Below are 15,027 nucleotides of genomic sequence, written 5' to 3'. Positions count from 1 at the left end.
GGCCAGTGGCTGACCAGAGATACAGTTGAGTATCCGATAGCAGGGAGTCACGGGTGACTGCCGTGTTGGGGGTGGGGGTGGAGGGTCAAATAATGACACATGTACAAGGTGTTTTGTTTTTCGTTCGCTAGATTATTTTGAGAAAAAAAAAACACTATGAGAGCAGCATTCATGCCTATATTGCAAGTGGGTTATACGGCCAGGCGGACATTGTCTCGAAGAGCATATGGAAAGACCATATGATTACTTACCTAAAATCCAATAAATAACCCTTTAATCAGGGACGTCCGGGCAAAGGTGAGACAGCAGAATGGGAGACAATCCTCGTTCAAATCAATTTTTTTAAATCGAAAATCAAAACGAGCACGTGCGTTGAAATATACATAACCGACTTCTGCTATGCAAATCAGCCTAAACTAAAACCGCGATTATCCATAGAAATCTTAAGGAGTATGCTAGAAGGAAACCTTCGAAACTGGGACGTACGGGCGAGGGTAGCGCCATATTGAATCAGCTGCCGTTGCCGCGGCGCATGCAAGAAAAAGAATGCGGTAACCATACACCAAACATAACGTAAAAAGGGTTTTTGGAGCAGTAACACACCAAATCCATGAAACCCTAGGATTTGAAAGAAAGAAAAAAAAAGACAGAAAGAAACAGACACGACACGGACGCCACATAGGGACGCGGTCTCCGCCGCCGCCCCGCTGCCTCGACCAGCCTTGGCTACAAGCCTGGATAGGGGCGGACAGTGACAAAATCCGTAGCAAACGGAAGCAGCGGAGCAAGCGTTGCCAACAGTTTCCGGAATTGCGCCTCCTTTCACGAGCTAAAAATACGCGACGTTTCCTCGGCTGATTCAATATGGCTGCCTTCGAGCGGATACATTGAGAGAGGGAAGAGCCCCGTTGAAGTTTTTGCTCTCCTCCGCCGCTCCTTCTAGCCTCTCTCCGTAATATTTCTATGGCGCATATAAGAAGCGCATTGAAGACAATGCTCCTTCACGACGGAAGGCCAAGTGCTTTGGAGCGATGTAAATGATTGGATGATGTAGATAATCTTTTGGCCAGATCTACCGCTTTGCGGCCCAAACAAGCTATCGACGGTGAACTGATGCGTGCGACTCTGGTTTGCTGGCATAGCAGGCTTGTTGGCTTGTTTGCATAGCAAAATTCGGCGACATATGTTTCGCCGTACGTGTGTGTGTAGTGCGACGACAACAACGACACTACAATCCTCCCACGCCACGCGCTCTTGCCTCATGCAGGAATAAAACGTTCGTCCACCGACAACTGCTGTTCTAGTCTGTCCTTATTCGCCAGCGAGAAACACACATGTGTTTCGGGATTTAAAAAAAAAATGGATGGCTTTCAACTAGGATTGTCTTCCATTCTGCTGTCTCACTCTTGACGGAAATCCCTTAATTACAGAGTTGATTGATTAATCTTAGGTAATTATGATATGGTAGTTGCATTGTCTCTTCGAGAGAATGTCCGCCGAGCCGTGCAAATCACCTTAAAAAAAGCATCTGGCTATGCCGCTGGAATAGTTTTTTTTTTAATGAACTATGGAATGAGTAAAAGAGAACACCCTGTATGTCTCCCCTTTCTCATACCTTTCTCATCCCTTCCGCAAGAGCAATGGGGAAGTGTTCCACCATAACTGCGGTGAATGACCCACCACATCATCATCCCATTTATGTGTGTGTGTGTGTGTGTGTGTCCCCTTTTGGAATTGAGGAAGTCCCTTCCCTTGGGGAGTAGCGTTACCCCCTGTGAGCAGTGGCGCTGTTTGACGCTTTGTGGAGTAACATGACATCCATGGCTTCAGGCCATTTGATGCTCTGGGTAGGAACTTGGACGTCTATTCTCAGTGGGGCTGCAGGACCATCGACGGAAGTAATTACTATTTAAAAAAAAAACATTGCTTCCTTTTAAGAGACAGTCTACAGACCTCCAGTCACCCCGTGTTATAGAAAGCCCCAAATGTTCGGATTTTCGTTCACGCTCCCAAGATCAATTGGTAGATGTTTTTGTTTTCTTTATTTTTTTTTTATTTTTTTGTAAAGCGTATATATATGTCCAGACATCCCCACGCTTCGATGTTCCAAGGCTGTCTGATTAATCTGCTGGCTGTTGGAAAAACGCTTTCAAGATATGTGCATTGCAACAACAATAGCTTCAAGTAGGAGTGGCACTACGAAGCTACCCCGGCACTTCTACCTCTGAGGAGTGACTCACAAGCACTTGAAATCACGCAAACTATTTTACAACATAGATGAGATAGCCCTCCCTGTGGCGCGTCGGCTTTGTAGGGAAACGTGTAACAACTCGGCCCTCGTGTCGACATCAACGAACTCCTAAAACACCAGTGGGAGCATCAGGTTTTCTTCCGTTACATCAAGAATCATGATATTTACATCAGACTATGCTGATGTCGCATTTCGATCGGGTTGACTATGTCAAATCACGATGCTCTGAGAACACCAGAGCAAGCATCTAGGCTTCCTCGTGTTCCATCATCGTGTTTCGACGACATGAGATGACGCATCCGGGCTTTATGGTGTTACGTCTTGATCTTTGCATCAGACTGTTCTGATGTCGTTTTTTGCACAGTCTCACAAACACATCTTTCTACATCATCATCACATCAGCCCTCAACTATGTGGCTCCCCGAAGCACACTAACAAAAACGGTATAGAAACGAACCATGTGGTGCTGACATCAGCTAGCACTATCTATGACAAATATTCATATCAACATTAGACATAAATCCACCCACCCATTTGTTCGTAATACAAGCTCACCTATAACGAATTAGACGGCAAATAATTCTAAACTTGGTCTAAGAAGTAGCTGCAAAGCATCTGACGCTTTTCGCGAGTCCTGGAGCAGGATAGCCGTTACGGCATGACAGAACTGCCAGGGCAGACCGCGTTAAAACTCAGCTACGCCGATTTTCGAGTGTTACAGAATGGAATGGTACTCACACAATGTGTTCATAAGGGAACACTGATTATGTATGCAAAATAGTTATCCCAAACTCCTCGCGGTTTTCCGAAAAAGTGAATTTTTAGTTTCACTGACATCCCGTCTTGTGGCCCGCAAACCCTGTGTCGACGACACATTCGTGGTCTGCCCGCGCTCCGGCTTGGCATGACTTTTGGCTTGGTTTCTTCCGCCAAGCCGGCCAGTTTCTTCTCCCGAGCCGTCTGCTGCGCAGATTCACATTGGGGAAGTGATAAGCAGTTCGCTATTAGGGAGCCAGTATATTTCTGGACCCACGAGGAACGTGAGTTTTGCTTCCTTCGACTGCAAAGCAGGCCAGGCCAGTAGGCAGGCCAGGCTAGGCCAGTACTGACTTCCTGGTGTGATTCGCGTTCTGTGCTGCGTGCCGAGAATGCGTGAGCGTTTTGCTCCCGTCTGCAAGAACACTTCAGCATGCAGTTCCAATGTTTCAAACCACAATTTTCCGAAAGGCGAAAGAGAAATCTATTGACTGCAACAATCGGTTACAACTCCGACTGGGTGCCACATTCGAAAGCAGCGATTTGATCTGTTCATCTGGCTCATACGAATGTTACGGAAGCAATACGCAACTTGTTTCACAAGAAGCCAAAGATGTCTCGTCCGGGATGCTGTGCCAACCTTATCTGCAGCAGGAGATTGCAGGGGCAGGACTAGGCAGCAGATAAAGGTAAGACGCCTAATGTTAGACAAGTCAGTCATGCGGTGCAAATTGCATCACGTAGAAGAGAAAGGTACGCAATCTGTCAGTTACTGCTTCATCCTTTGGAAATTACGCCCCAGCGGGTGTATTCTCAGTACAGATTTGGAATTGCCTTATTTGTTAAATGATTTCGGAGGCATTCCGGCACCACCGAAAAGCTTGCACTCCACGTCTCAACTATCGCCGTCTGGGTTTCAAGCTGAAGGCTGTCACCAGTGCCAACCAGACGCCCCTTCAAAGTTCATCTGTTTTTGTTGACGGAAAAGTGACACCTGGTACTGAGACATTCCATTTTCTGATTAATCAAGTGCATTCCATCACTTGTGCTCGACTTCTTGTGTTCGTATACCCTTGCTGTTGCTCGCGAGCTTAGAGCAACCATGCCTGAGGTGCCAGCGCTTTTGAGAGTACATTTAAGCAGTATCATCGTATCATATGCACGGCAGCACATCTTGTGTATTTTGAGTAAGGTATAAATTCAATGTTGGCTCAGCTCTTGTATTTTGGTCACAAATAAGGTGTTCTTCCAGAGTGCTCAAGGGCAGTTCAAGCAGTTTCATGTGCGCAACAGCACATACTTTTTCTCAGTTTTGACTAAGGCAAATCGAAATCTTCCAGTTGGTGTCTTTCGGTCATAAATTATGTTTTTCGAGACATTCAAACAACATCATGTGTGCAACAGGTCATACTTTTTCTCACGTGAAGTAAGGTAAATCTGTCCGCCGTGGTGTTCTGGCAGTGCAGCAGAAGCTTTTGTTGCATTCAAGTGGTATCATGTATACAAAAACTTGTTTTATGCCTTTCTGTAGCTGCTGTACTAATATTGTGAGTACAGAGACATTCCTGCAGAACATATCTGAGCATCTTGTGTGCTATTGTTTGTATCATCTGCAGCAGTATATTGATAATGTTAATTATTCAATGACTTCAGCTAACGTTTACATTCTTACTTCCAGGTAAACCTGTCACGCAGATGCCCTACCCCTTGGTATGCATAGTTCAAGATTGTACCGAAACAATCCACCTGGAGCATTATTCTTCAATTGGCAGCGGCATTACTATCACAACACACCACATACTGCATGTCTATGGTGCGTGTACAATGCATCAAACCTATTCTCAGGTACAGGCCAGCTGGTACGCAATTACAACATGAAACAACTGACACAGAGACCATAAAGTCATGCCTTTTCCTCCGCGCCTCGGGTTTCATGTTATTATACTCACATGCAGCTCAATTCTCCTTGCTGTGCAGCATGAGCAAAAGCATATATTGTTTGTGGTCACATGACACGGAACATAAATACAGTGAAACCTTCCTATGTTGGACACCCGCAGTGCAGCCGAAGCGTCTCCTACTTATAGAAGTGTCCGAGTTACAGAATATGACGGCAACAAAAAATGGAAGGGATCACAGCTGTGAGAAATGTCCTCCTTCTTCAATTTAAGGTCCTTAGTGGTACCTGGTGGTGGTGCCTGGTAGTGGTACCTCTACCCACTCTTCACTGATAATTATTACTGATTTTAGTATATTCAATTCCGTTCAGATTCTACTCAATGGCATTACCTCTGGAGCTTGTCGAGCAGCAAGGACTTGTCTCTGAAGCATCAGCCACTTCTCATAGCTTTGGTGCAGTGCTCGTTCAAAGGTTCTAGACAAATTGAAGACAAGTGCTCACATAAAGAATTACAATGTAGACTGACAGCACTTGTTTTTGGACTCTAAAAACTAAAGCAACAAAATGCTGAGACCAGTATAGGGGAAAAAAGGGGCAAAAGTCAAGGCCACTGGCTCATTTTGGGTCTTTTTGGTGCAAAGATGGGCCGATATTGAGGTAATTTGGTCAGGGTTTTGTGCGACTTTGCAGGGAAAACTCTATCCTACTTCCAAGATAGGGAGGTGTCCGACATAGAGAATTTCGTCCCCATGTAGTTTCAATGGGAGCCTGCCCGTGCAATGAAATCATGGGGAGTTGTCCGAGGTAGGGAGGTGTCCGACTTTGGAGGTTTTACTGTACTATAGAGCATTCTACATCATGTAATCTAACAGTTCTTCACGTTTGGATATTTTAACCATAGAATTTACCCTGCATGCACCATACCATGTCCAAACACGAGCAACTGCTAGACAGCAGCATGTACTGTTGCCCTATAGCACTTATGGCTTGCGTCCTGTGATCGGAAACAGTGGTATCTTTTTCTGCTACAATCGGTAAACTACAGTAAAGATTTAGAAATGCTGTGTCATACCATAAAGCACTATGGGAAATGGCAGTTTGAAAAACTGGAGAAGACTGTGATTAGAATGGGGGACATGAATTTTTTGCAGTATGTGCTGTACCACGTAATGCACTGCAGGCCCACCACAGTATGGTAACGCTCTGAATACTGATTTGCTCAAAAAAGGAACGTGTGCATTTCTTGTACTAACTTCCCCTTATGCAAAGTAAAAGAAAACTGTTTTCAGCCAATAGGGAGGGAGAGGACATCATTCTGGAGTCTCGTTGACCTACAGTGTGTCGTGTGTGAAGGTCATTTTGAAGAGTGTAGGTTGTACAAGACTGTGTTCCCACATTCTTGGCAGTGTTGATTAATAACCATAATAAAGTAGAGGGTACATTTGTTGCTTCGTATATTTGTGTCATGGCAAAGTATGTAGAGATACATCTGTCTCAACATGCAGGTGCCAAAACTGCTTTTTGTGCCTAAAATATGACAAATCGTTGTCTGCTCAACACCACTAATAATGTGCCGGCCGCCATGACATGTCTGTGACATTCCAAAGTCATTAACATGTACCATAGATGTGTGCAATGCTGAAGATGACTGTGTACCTTCTATGGATTCTTGTTTCAAGAAAAGTACTGTGTGATTTGTACCTTCACAATTGTACATAAAAATATGTAAAGTTTCCGGAAGGAAACATCATGAAGGTCCATAGCGAAAAACCCTGAGACGAGGGATAGGAAGGGACATACACAATGTCTCAACATAGCGTGTTTATGTCCCTTCTTGTATCTCCTCTTCAGGTCTCGCCATCATGGACACTATCACCAGCTCGCTTGCTGTTGAACTGTTCTTTCAACGATAAGGGTCACTTTCATGGACTGGATGGCAGCCAACATGTTGTCAATAAAAAGAATAATGGAAGGAGCTCAATATGATCCTTAGGCTGTGCGTGGTCATTGCTCTCTGACAAATGGTGACTTAGAATTTCAGGACAGTGCCTGCAGTGGTAGTATTCTTGTGTTCCCACCCTTGGCGCCCGTTGTGTGTCATCGGTCACCTGTAATCTGCTAATATGCACATAGCTAAAACAAAGCATATTTGCAGTGATGGCCAGTAGTTAACTACATGTAGTTAAACTACTAGTTAAACTACCTGATTGTAGTTAAAAAGTAGTTATCAACTATTTGCAGAAATGTAGTGGCAACTACTAGTTAAACTACTATTTTAAGTAGTTAACTACAGTAGTTAGGTTACTGAAGGCGCCAACTACTTCCGATTTTGCCGCAAGCTTTACGGCACGATTGTGCTTCCGACTTTTACCTTGAGCTACTTGTTTGATGAGAACGGAGGTGCACAGCAATTGTGTCGTGCATGTGTACTAAATCTTCACTTTTAATTAGAGGTGTGCGAACATTGAAATTTTCGAATACGAATATCTACAAAATTGTCCTTCGAATATCGAATATCACGTCATATGATAACGGCTTCTATGGGTTAATTAAGCCCGGAAAACAAGCATCGTCACAGTTGTGTTCTGCTGATCCTTAGAAAAATGTCACAAGTGCTAATGAGGAATATGTATTAATATATTGGCTTAGCATAGGGCATACATGCTTATATGCACATGTACAGTAAAATTATTTTTTACAATGAAACAATGTGCTGTTCTCATGAGGCAAGCTGAAAACCGCAAGAAAAAATTTTCATTTCAAAAATCTTTCATGAACTGTGAACACCTGTGTTGGCATTGTAAAGTGCTGGTGAATCAGACAGAATGGAAGTAAAGAGCAATGACATGTTCAGAGTGTGGGATGACTTAGTGATGAGCACCTCAGAAGGAAAATGATGGCGACAAGTGGTCTCTTCTTGCATTGACAATGCCTTCCATATTTGTCGTGAAGGCGAGAAACTGCACGGTTTCACTGCCCTCACGCGTGACGTCACGCGTGAGACCATCGTTACTGACGGTAATGCATTGTTTGGAACGGCGTCATGCATTATAGCGCAGTAAAACTGTGATCCTCGACGATGTTGTATGGCTGTATCATGCGTGATTGTATCCGCGACGTTCGTGTTCAGCGCTCCTTTCATTCCACGGCGGAAACCTGCGCGCGGGCCTCAAACTTTGTCGCGCCGACGGCGACGCGCTTGAGTCGCGAGCAAAATCGCTCCATGAAGGTCGGGCTTAAGGCTATATATGCGCTTTGCTATCATCTGTAACAACAGTTAGCGCAGTTTCAAATGACTGCAGCGTTACTGTCGTCCTAGTTGGCGCTTTCATACGGTCGTAGAGCGCCGGAGTTAGAGAAACTATGTCGAAATATCAACACGTCCCACTCCTCGATTATCGCCGTCATCGCACGCGACCATGATTCTGTCATATATCGCTGACAACCACAAACCGAAACCGAAAAAGACGCATTCGAAACGTAGGCTTTGGCTGTGCATGCAATTGGACGCTCAACAGCGGTGTTCAGCTCAACGTCAACAAACTTTCGATAGTTAACCGTAATTTCACCGAACTGTAGGCCTCATACGAATGTTAAGCGTTCTCTAGCAATCCACTAAAGCCGCGACAGTGCTGACGATGTATGAAACGTACCGTGGTCTCGGGTTTCGCTGGGGCGGACTCTAAAATGGCGACTGCACACAACTACGTACTAGTTTCGGTTTCGGTTACCGAACGTATAGCGACGCATTCGCAAACGAGCGTACCTCGGAAGCTCCGCGCGTCGCGTTGCAGCTGTTCTACTACGCATGTTCGTCGCCGCAACGTACAAATTCCAGTGCGCAGCCCGAAACAGCTTCGGAATAAGCTGCTGTGATATGCGAAAAAAAATCGAATATTCGAAAACTTCGAATATCAAATTTTCGAATACGATACGAATCGAATATCGCAAATATTCGATTCGTATTCGAAATTTGAATATTCGCACACCTCTACTTTTAATGCGTGTCTAGTGAAGCCTCATATGCTGTGAAATAATTCTGCAACTTAGTTTATCGTGTAGGCATAGAAAGAATCCCGCCGCAAGGTTTGTGTTTGACGATCGTCGCAATGGGTTGAGCCAAAGTTTATTATTGCTTGTCATTCATATTTAGGTGTCCAAGAACACTACAAGGGATTGGTGTTGGTGGACAACCCTAAGTAGTTATAGATGTAGTTAAACTACATTGCAGTAGTTAAAAAAGTAGTTTTAACTACCCCCCTGAAAAGTAGTTGAACTACTAGTTAAACTACTCAATCACAAAGTAGTTAGTAGTTATAGTTAAACTACTGTAGAAGTAGTTAATGGCCATCACTGTATATTTGTATTTCTTTGAATACAGTTGGTACAGCACATTGTTTTTTACATGTTCTTTGGAAAATATAAATAAAAAAATTCTCTACTCTGCAAGTCTCCTGTCAGCTCTACAGAGCAGCTTCGAATTTCACTAGAAGCCACGTGTGAAACCTAGACCAAACTAGTGGTGAAGGTCCATATAGGTCATAGATAGATACTATTATTATTATTATTAGATCATAGGTCAGGCTTAGGTCCTGGTTGGTAGCAACGCATTTGAATCTTATTAAAAATTGGTGCAGGAGGTGACCAACATAACTAAATACACCAACTGACTCACACAAACTTTGTGGTGTTATACTTTTGAAACAACATTAATACGCTGCAGTGGTATTTTCTCCTCTGTTCCTTTTAACCTAGAAATATTAGGTCTTCGGCATCACCAGCCTTAGTTGCTGAGCATGCAGTTATTTACGTTGAGCACTGCAGTTTCATATTTGTTTCTCTGGACAAGCAAGCCCGCTTCCCCATTTTGATAAGAGTCTTTCAGCTTTGACAGGGCATTTGTGGACAAGGAAAACATTTGGACTATTGTGTATTTTGCTATGAAGTGCACCGTACAAGGCAGAGGACACCATCAACCATTTCCACCAAGGCTATTAAATTTGTGATAAAGTACATATACCTTTTGTCACTGACTAATTTGGTAGCAAAGTTACTTGAGTGGCAGTTGTGCAATTTTAAGCACATGTTTAAAAAAAATAGGATATGGGAAGTGCTGACTGGTTGAACATGTGGAGTACGCAATATAATAATTGGGGGTTTACGTCGCGAGACAACTGAGTGTGGAATACACAGCACAGTGTAATGTTCTTTATTCTGGCAATGTTAGCATGGTTCAAGAAGTGGGAAATGTTGCACTACCCTTAATAACATATGTTGGGCCCAGCAAACAGGATACACATACCCTGATCTGAAGACACTATGCCTAACTCAAAAGCAATATGAGATCGACCCCTACGTGTTTATTTGCGAAACTATTATGAATGAAATATGGCCTGTGTGGTATAGAACAATGCGCACACTCAAGTAAACATGCAAAAAAATACGTATAAGGACTCTCGACCTACATGCCGCGATGCGCTCTACGAGATAAACAACACACTACAAAACTACATCCAACACTTTTTGTGCGGGGCAACTCTAATGAGCACTTTCATATAACCGACTAATGGTTCAACGAATGCAGTTCGAGTGGTCACAATACATTCCCACGTCGTTCATTGCAGTCGCGCTATGATGCTGCACAATATATGTATCTCGTGTAACAAGCCTGGAAATCGCACGATGTGCATCGGCAGAAATACGGCCTTCTTTCTTTGAAGACCAGTCCTCTGCAGGTATATGCTCAAACAATCACCAAGTCTCACGTTGCTGCTCAATCGCTCCCATTCCTGCACTTGTAGTAAAAGCAACAAACGGGTTGACGTGAATGGCAGCTGAACGGTTGCACTGCGAAGTTCTCGAGCACACAATCACAATTTCACGCCGAAAATGATGTTGAGGTGAGTTCGCGGTTGTTGTTTCCATCGTTCAATAGTTCTCGGGATTACCTCGGACGAAACATTCATCGTAGCCGGCGGCCATAACTGGATTTCCTCGCAAACGGAAGAAGACGCCAGGGAAGTCAGAGAAAGCCTCAGCTTTCATCCAATCAGACGCACGATTCTCTATCTACGTAGATGGAGCAGGTTTATCCCATCTACGTCACAAAAATGGCTGCGCCCATGGCTTGTTTTGGTTTCTTTGATTAATTAATTTTCGTAATAGGAAGACAAAATTGAGAAACGAAGGTGCGTTTCGGGGGCAGTTGGATGTGCTCATTCTGAATATCACAACCGTTTCAACACATCGGGAAATCGGCGTAGCTGACCTTTAACAAAGGTGCTTTCACCCTAAGAAGAAGAGGAGGCTTCTTTTTGCCCCCTTGCACCGTGTACGCGGATTTGAAGGGAGACCAAACCAGGGAGTGCCGAATAGGGAGCCGTATTACTAGAATAGCGAGGATCGTCTTCGTTTCCATCAACGCAATGGGTCGAAGCGACACAGAACTGAAAAAAAGAACAGCATGGTCTAAAACGAAGGTTATCAAAGGAAGATTGCTACAGACTGTTTACCTGTGTTTCGGATTGATAACGCCAGTGGTGCACCCACTACCCAGGACGCGTGCTCGTCGTGAACTTCACCAACGCCAGGCCGTGATGGTACTGATCAGGTTGGAGATCCCAACATTTGTCCTTTGAAATATGCTCGACGCCATCCTGTGTCAACGTCATGCCGGTGTAGATATAGGGCTAATTTCAAACTGTTCGCAGCAACTGTGCAAAGATGGCGTGTTAACATTGCGTTAGATGTCACGTGACTCTCTCTTCTCTTGGTGAAGGTGCGACTTGCGAAAAAATATACGCCCTCTGCGCACATCCCTCGTCCTGAACGGGCAACGGGGTAGTCAAGAGAGAGGGGAGAGGAAGGAGCAGGGAGTCAGTGTCCTCCAAATCCACCAAATCCCAAATGGCCGAATGCTTTGAAGGCTGGAAGGCACCGGTAGGTCACTGGTAATTCCCTGACCTGAAAGCATGGGCTCCCAACTGGCCGAATGGCACAAAAGGTTGATTCCCAGTTTGCCGAATAGATAAGCGTTCGTTCTAGGGAACGACCCACATCTAAGGTGCCTTAATCTCCAGTTTCGCTCACTAGCATTTCATTTTGGTCATAGCCTCTACACAGTCCAACGTCTCACGATGGTCAGTAACCGTTTAATTTAGAAGCGTCACTTGACGGTAAGTAATAATAATTGTTAAAGATTATGTAGCTCCTGCTCCACGTCGGAAGGTCATCGGCATCACCGCTCGTGAGCGGGTCTCGTTCATTTTTGTTCTTCATCATATAGGCATAGGTGTCCATTAAAGGGGTTGTGACACTTGCATAGATGCGGTTCATTACATCATGCACGCGTTGTACTGCCAGCCAGAATACTGAAGAAAAAGGAATTATTCTTCTACGCGTCGTACTTAGCGAGATACAAGCCCTCGAACACGTTAGCGAGCAACGCGCCGACGTCAGAGAGCTCAGAGTTGCATCCATTCTTATTGGCAGCCGTAAGCACGTTTAGTATGATTTCTCGTGCGTTGCCTCACTGGCGGCAGCGTGCGCTGTTATGTTAGAGCCGCATGAGTTTCGGTATTCGCGGTGCCCATTTTCTCCGCTTCTATTTCGCTGTGAAACTTTCAATGCAGGTTCACATAGGTGCAAAGAACCGTCTTTTACGTTTATTTGGGATAACGTTTATCTGTCTCAACCCCTTTAAACGTTGCCCACCGTTCGTTATACAGATCTGTTCTTTATATTCTTGCACAATAATAATAATGGTTTGGTAAAAAATGTCCCACTGCGATCGAAAAACAAGTTGAATATGTTGTTCAGCTGTATCCTGAATTTGTCGGATGAATGTTATCTTTCTCAAAAGAATATTTTCAAAACGTTGTGCAACAACTGAAACTGCGCTACATGGTTTTCTAAGAGAAACACTGTGGGACTAGCTTGGTGATGCAAGCATCCCTCCTGATCCGGCCTGGTCGCGAACCGGTAACCACTTCATATCTCGGCTCAGTTCCCGTTCAGTTCGGTTCAGTGACAGCTTAAAAAATTGGTTCGGTTCAGTTCCGTTTCAGTAAAAAATAACCGCTAGCAGGTTTCGGTTCTGGTTCAGCCACGGTTCCAAGCCCTTGCAGCACCAGACTGTTGCACAGTTCCATACCCGTCGTTGTGTGGCTACATGTACTGTCGTCTTTCTACACCATTTATAGTTATAGGGCTATGGTTCATTAAGCGAATCCACTGTGAGCCATTGGGCATTCCCTCACCTTGCAGAAAATGTCCGCAGTCACACCTTTCCCGTTTAGGTCTTCTTCGGCCATACCCAGCTCGCCGAAAAGCTCCTTCCCCAGCTCGCCGAAAGGGGTTAACCCCTCACAGAGAATCCGCCTAACTGCGTTCGGTGAACTGGGATTCCAGATTGGGCTGTGACCGGGAAGTCATCGACGAAAAGGTGATCGAAAGGACAGATGACTCCCTTTGGCTCCCTTTTCTTTCTTTGAGTTTTGCCTATACCGCAGAACTGGAAGTCCACATTATGACGGGGGCAACTTGCCTTTTTCTTCTTACATTTACGTCTCAAATTTCGAGAGTTCCCTCTCAACTGACGCTCTACTCAACATCTAAACACAACGCACTGGATGTCTGCTCTGTCGCAGACGCTGCGCAACCATCAACTGCTGTGAAATGAGGCATCCTGGTTGAACGAGTCCATGTGCGACAAGGCACCTGCGCAGCTTGACTTCCTTTATGACTTCCTGTAGATGGTGGTTCCTTTGACCGGACGTTGGATACAACAAATTTCACCGTGAAAGTTCCCTTCTGTTCCCCTACGATAAATGTGCTGCAGTAATTTAATGAAATTACCACCTCACCTTGTATGCCCGTCACATGCATATTTACGCATGAAAAATACATTCTGATTGATCTAATCCTCCTCTCTCTGGCTCCTCTCTCGATTGACTAATGCAACAAGTACGATATTCGTAAAGAGAACCAGCGCTCTATCGACATATTATTAGGTTATGATAATGTCCCATGAGTATCGCAATATACGCAGATTACGTTTCAGAGAGATTTCTGCGATGTGGAATAGGGAAAGAACGTGCAGTACCCTCGTTAAATAAATGAGGTCAACGACTTTTGTGCGATAGCCTTCAGCATACAGAAATATCCATATCAAGATGTTGTGAATATATTGAGGGGACGTATATGGTTCCCGAAGGGCGACCCTAATCGCGTAGCATCCCTAATTGGCATGCTGAACCTTGTTTACCAAACAGTGCACGGAAAAGGCTTTATCATAGACAACACTTCGCTATCTGGCTCATGCAACACATTTGGATCGCTATATTTTGGTCAAAGACGTATTGTTCGTTGGTACTAACAGCCAGTACGGAGGCAGGTCCAGTACTGTACAGTTTTGTGTTCTGTGTGACCCTTGTTGCGGGTCGGGGCTATGGAAGTCGGCCAGGTAGCCGAAGGAGGGTAAGCGGGGGAAGTTGAAAAGTGTTCAGGTTTACTTGCATAGGGACACAGTGAGAATGAGAGCGTCGGAAACCGGTGCTCGTGGGATACAAACCCCTGTTCCCTGTGTCTTTTGATTGGCATATCCACATTTGACACATTAAATGAAACAAACAGTTATCCCGACACTTACCTCGAATAACTCTCCCGTATGGTTTCGAATCCCAAGCCGCTTTTACAACCACGGGATATCTGAATTTCTAGATGTTGATCCCTGGATCGCGAGACGGGATCGCAGTTTTTGTGCAGCTCTAGGTCGTATAGGAGTGCATCCGCTTGCGCATCCACGCTATTGCAAATAGCAATACAGTGCACGTTTCCTGCCTATTCATGCGTGTTGCTCTCTTTTTTTTTCTCCATAGTAACTATAGAGTAGCACGAGCGTGGTTTTCTGGAAAAGGCTGACTATTTTTTAAATTTTCACTTTCAAATCGGCGTACTCATTAAGATAAGAAAGAAAGAAAGATAAGCAATATTTTGGGAAGTCTCACAGATCGGAGAATTCTTATGATTTCGTAGGAGTTCTAATATTAATTTGTGGCTTTACGTCATGAGACAACTGTCATGCGACTATTTCTGGCGATCATGATCATGAGCGAAGCCA

The sequence above is a fragment of the Ornithodoros turicata genome, chromosome 2 (genome assembly GCF_037126465.1).
Source record: "Ornithodoros turicata isolate Travis chromosome 2, ASM3712646v1, whole genome shotgun sequence".
NCBI classification, from domain to species: Eukaryota; Metazoa; Arthropoda; class Arachnida; order Ixodida; family Argasidae; genus Ornithodoros; species Ornithodoros turicata.
This window is presented reverse-complemented; position numbering follows the sequence as displayed.